At 43.6% G+C, this 5,699-nt stretch overlaps 1 non-coding gene across 1 annotated transcript; it reads right to left on the bottom strand.

Annotated features, from left to right (window-relative positions):
* Positions 1–5,077: 5,077 nt before the first annotated feature.
* LOC144235900 (U6 spliceosomal RNA) lies at positions 5,078–5,184 on the bottom strand. The gene has a single exon (XR_013336348.1). It is a non-coding gene; the product is annotated as a U6 spliceosomal RNA (small nuclear RNA).
* Positions 5,185–5,699: the final 515 nt, after the last annotated feature.

Below are 5,699 nucleotides of genomic sequence, written 5' to 3'. Positions count from 1 at the left end.
AACCACATTAACAGTGCTGCTTCTAAGGATAAAAGCCCCCATTCAATATTCTTTATCAGCTTGATTCAGCCACACTTGACACATTTGCCACTCATTTCTAGTCATGGTGATTTCAAGTCTGGGACTGTTACCTTGACGGGAGCATTCCACGGAAAGCATGAGTTCTGGAGGGAGTGTCAGGGGAGGAAGTGGCAACCTCCCCCTTACTAAAGGACTCTGGGTCGGGGGCACGTGAGCTATTTAACAGTCTCTTGGCTAAGCCTCCTCTAGTGACTAGAATATGAGGCAGGCAGTCTGGGTGCATTGTGTTCAGGCAGTTTCACAGCAATCAGTTCCCAACAGATCCAGGTAGTAGTGATGAATTCTGCAGCCCAGCCACTGCTCTGACTTATAAGTAGTGCTTCTTCCCAGTGGAAAGAAGACCAAACATGGCAGACTAATCTAAATGTCCTCTGCTCTCTTGTCTTGGGCACTGATTTGAGGCTCATCCTTCTTCCTGTGTCTTTCCCTGTCTGTCCGTCCTTCATGACCCTGTAGCAGAACATGGCAGAAGAAGAGCTCAGGCCCAAGAGCCAGACTCCTTGGGTTCAGGTCCTCACTGTGTCACTTACCAGCTCTGTAACCTTGGGCAGGTTACTTAGCCTCTCTTGCTTCAGTTTCCTGACCTGTAAAATGGGGCTGAGAATAACAGGACCTATTTCATTGGGATTTCAAGGGAGTAGACTGGAAAAGGGATTAAGTTACAACAAAAGTGCCATGTAAGGGTTAGTATTTTTTTTCCTTCCTCTCTTCTTTCCTTTGCTTTCTTTCCATAACTACTTATTGAATATTGCCTAGATACAAGACTCTACACTGGATGCCACATAAACTTTGAATATAGACAGGTAGTGTCTTTGTCCCCCAAGGAAGGACAGAATGTAAAAAGCTATAGTAGAAAAAGACCACCAGTCTGGGATTTAGAGAAACGGTGCTCTGGCCCCAGCACCGTCACTAACTGCTTTGAGGCGCCCTCCCCTGTAAGCACAAGACCCTTCTAGAGATCTTGGCAACAGAGAGCAATAGTACCCAGCCAGGCCCCACACACTGTGCCACCTGAGTGATGATACAGTAAGAACCACAACTCAGAGGGAAGAGAAATGGTCTCCCGTCGGGCAGGTCATAGAAGGCATCGGGGCTCCAAATTTATGCTTGGCTCTAAGGACAGTCGGAGGCTGGGAGACGGGGACAAAGGATAATGTGCGGAGGTGCAAAAGTAGCTGGGAACTAGTAAACAGCACATTTTGGTGGCAGCTGAGAACTGGTTTGGGGAAAGCAGGAGGGAAAATAGACAAGATGAGCTCCTGAAGGGCTGGTGTGCGATACAACAACGGGCAGGTCACGAGGAGCAGATAATACCAGAACGGCAGTGTGAGGAGACATGTGTGGTGGTGGCCTGCAGGATAGACCAGGTGGAGAGCAAACAGTTGGAAGACAACTGCACAAGACACGCATGAAGACTCAGAGGTGGTGGGGGGAGGTGTGCGGGCTCCGGAGGCAGGCCCCCCACAGGACAGCTGTCCAGTCCGGGGTATGCTCGTCACTTTTTACTCACAGTTCTCTCAACTTCACAAGACGATGACACAGCAAAGTGTAAGCACAGTGCCTGCACATGGTAAGAACAAAGCAAACTTTGCTTTTCTCAAGAAAGCAAAGTGACACATGTGAGAGCAGCTGAGAATGAAGAATTACTATTCACCTAGAAGTCAGTTATTAGTGAAACACATAGCGGGTGACAGCAAAGGGAGGGACCCCCTGGAGACTTTGCCCAGGTGAGCAGGGAGAGTACGACAGAGAGAGATCTGGTAATCCAGGAGAATGTCAGGATGTGGGGGAGAGGAGTGTATCTCTCCTTGACTCTAATCAGAATGATGCGGGGTAACTGGACACGGTAACTGCTGTGTAGACTAGGGAGAAAATAAAGCCAATGCCTTCCCTGGACCTGGATCCCTGACTTACAGTCCCTGAGGAAGAGAAGAGAGTTAAACCTCCTCTCAGACTCTCAGTCTAAAATCACTAATGGTGCCAATCATGGATACCACTGCATACCGTTAAAAGACAGTAAGCGTTATTGCTTTCATTGTCAAGGTGAGGAAATTGGGCTGAGGTCACTTGGTGAGTTGGTAACAGCTGAACCCAGAGCCTAGGACTTTGTCATGGACTTAAAAGCCTGTTCCCTTCCCAGCTGTCTCTCAGGGCTGTTTTGCCTTCACCAACAGATCTAAAAACCGCAGTGCAAAATACAAGAGCGTGAAATTGGAAATAAAATAGGTGCTTCTACATCTATTTAAATCCCATTTATTTTTAATAACTACTGAGGTTAGGCTTTGCATGAAAGGTGAGAAGTTGGTTTAAATCTTGATTTATGTCTTGGTTGACTAGTAAAATACTGTCATTCTGCTCAAGTGAAGGAAAAAGCCCATCGAAAATGTCACACTTAACTTAGTTTTTCTTAAAACTAAGTGCACATCTCCTGGGCATTTTCTTCTATGGTCGGAAGCACCTGAGATTTGTCAGATTTTGTTTGCTCATATGTTCCCTTCCTCCAACATGTGGGAGCACACGTGTATCTCTGCGTCTACAACAACCAAAGGGTTAATGATCCCCCTGTCAGTCACACATAAATCTCATCTTCAATGGGGATCATGTGTCCTCTTAATTAAGTCTCTCACAATGTTTGTAAACAGAGGGCATCTGGCTCAGAATGGGGGCAAATACAATGCAATAAAAAATAATAGTAATACAAATCGGTTATCAGGAAGAGTCTTGAGTATGAGCAAAAACAACTATGTCAATAAATGTACCCTAATGTGGAAGTGAATGAAAACATCAGGCCATTGATCAAGAAGTTCACATAGACATTGTTCTAATTTCTAGTACTTTCCATGGGCCCCTCCTTCCAGTGATCTTGGGGGTCTCCTCTTTACCTCTATAGTCTAGAACAATGCTTATGGGGTTTTCTCACAATCACTTGCTTCTTATACCTCATTCCATGGCTTGGGTGAACACGGTCAGTCTTGCTTGGTCATGGGGGATAAGTCCCTCATCAGACTTAACGTAAGAACCAAAAAAGTCTGGGGCATGTGGGTGGCTCAGTCGGTTGAGTGTCCAACTCCTGGTTTCAGCTTGGGTCATGATCTCATGGTGCATGGGTTTGAGCCCTGCGATGGGCTCTGCACTGGCAATGTGGATTGGGATTCTCTTTCTCTCCCCCTCTCTGCCCCTCCCCTGCTTGCACTCTCTTTCTCTCTCTCTCTCAAAATAAATAAACTTTTTTCAAAAAGAACCAAAAAGTCTCTCTTTTACCTTAACAACAGTGGAAAAAATCTGTCTCTTAAACTCAGTCCCTGAGCTTTAGAGTCATACCCTGCCCAGTTGTGACTCCTTACCAGGAAAGAAAATCCACTACTGCTCAAAGTCAAAACAACAAGATTTCTTGTTGAGACAAGAAAGGGGGTTGAGACATCCCCTTTCTTCCAAAAGTCTGAAATATCAGGAGAGCCTTCTTTCAATCTGTTCAGCTTTTAGTCAGCACATTTTTGTTATTCGAGACACAGAAAACCCTCGGAAATCAGAGTTCATTATGTAGGCTCAGAGAGATGGAGATGGATGGTCAACCTGGAATTAATGAGGACTGCAGAACTCCAACCAATTTCACCTGGAGATCTCTGTGGCCATCCATCTTTCCCACCATCTGCTCCAAATTTGGACCTATGACCTGAGAGGCAAAAGACAAATATATCCATCTTAAAAGTCCACCCAGGTGAAATACCATTAAACTGCATTATTGTCCAGAACTGCAGAGAGAAACATTTCCTTTCTAGTTAATCTGGCAGCCATCAATTGTTGCCCATTAACTTGAGAGAAGCATCTAGTCTATGTGTTAGAATAAAATACCCTCACGATCTATCAAAATTAAACCCCTATGAGCTATTACTTAAATGAAGGACAGTCTCATTTGTTGGAGGTAGGTAGATTCATGCTTTCCCACAAAATTCATGTTCCGCATACTCATCTGTGGGAACTGCATTCCCTGGGTGAACAGGAACCCAATAATCATACCTGTTGTATGATTTTAAGCATCCACATTAGCAAAAAATTAAAGCATATTCATATGGCTGTTGTTGCTAAAGGCAACAACCACCTCATGGTAAAATATTATTCTTCCTGAGGGCTCTCGGATACCTCTGTTAGTGTGTCCAGTATCTACAGGCATTCTTACGTTTTTCCTGCAGTTGTTTGTGCTCTGATATAGCGTCTAGACAGAGCACAGAGACAATGGAAGTTCTTTCCAAAATGTTTTAGACCAAAGAGGATAGAAAATGACCTAAATCACATTGGACTTTAGGACATCTAAGATAAGATTTCTTTCATTATATCCTGATCTCCCTTCATGAGAAAAAGGTATATTCCTGAATTATCTCATGTAAATCACATATTAATAAATATCATTATCTCATCATTTAAAGGAATTCTCTCTCTCTTTCTCTGTGTGTGTGTGTTTGTGTGTGTGTGCTGGGTTCACATAAATACTTCAAATCTTTTTAAGCCAAAGGTGATCTTTCTTGAAAACAAGTACTTTGAAAAATACTGTTGTTCAACTCCAAATGGTTTCTCCATTGGAAGAATGTAGACTTCTTCTTGGTTAGGGGGACTACATTGGTTAGGGAGACAGGAGAGAGATGTAGAGAGAAAAATAGAGGGGGTGAGAGAATGAGGGTGGGAGAAAGTTAGTGAGTGCAGTCAGAGAGCTTGTGTAGACAGTTCTGCCCACAGTGTCCCCAGTTACACGGGTCCTTGAATAGCATGCTAAGGGAGATGTGTGTCTGCTTTCTCCCAAGCCTGGCTCAGTTCTCTTGTAACCTGCATAGTAGAAGCATCTTGATATGCTCAGTGGACACATATAATTTACACAGCAAACCACAGCTACAATAGAAACCCTCCAATTCAACACGACTGGGTTGATAGTCTAAAAGAGCTGGTTAAGCACAGAATCATAAAACTGATACTCTCATTACATATATGTATATATTCATTGATATTCATTATATATATTCACAGATATTTATGCATCATCCTTGTACAGGGGCCATGCTAATCTTCTCTGTATTGTTCCAATTTTAGTATACGTGCTGCTTAAGTGAGCACTATATTCACAGATATATAAATGAGTGTGCACCCATTCACAAATTTGGTACAGGAGCAATGCCTTGTCTTTGGGAATTTCCCATTTCCTGTATAAACCAAAAACCTGTTATGATTTTCAGGTTCCACTTTCTTTAAAGAAGATAAAAAATCCAAAGACGGCTGAAAGGCAGTCTCACTGAAGAGTCTGCCTAGATTTTTATGACTTTCCCCACAAACTTTTAGAGTTATGCTGTTTATGCTTAATTTGCCCACAATTTTTGTTCGTCATCGACAAGTCTTTCCAAGACGACGATGTAGCTTCATAGAAACACCTCTCCTTTTCACACTCACATATCATGTGTTTACATAATATTTAGTTACATGTCTTAAATGGAAAAAGTACAACTGGTGTAAACAGGCTTGGGAACAAACAGCTCTCAGTTGGCTTCCGACTGCACTGATCGGGGAAGTGGGAGGGTCCCCGGATAGCAGCTGCCTCACAGGGCCCCCAGGCATCTGGCACGCTTGCCGGGGGA

This window comes from Crocuta crocuta, unplaced genomic scaffold (assembly GCF_008692635.1).
Source record: "Crocuta crocuta isolate KB4526 unplaced genomic scaffold, BGI_CrCroc_1.0 scaffold10, whole genome shotgun sequence".
NCBI lineage: Eukaryota > Metazoa > Chordata > Mammalia > Carnivora > Hyaenidae > Crocuta > Crocuta crocuta.
Note: the sequence above shows the minus strand (reverse complement) of the source record. Positions and strands in the feature narration are given on the sequence as shown.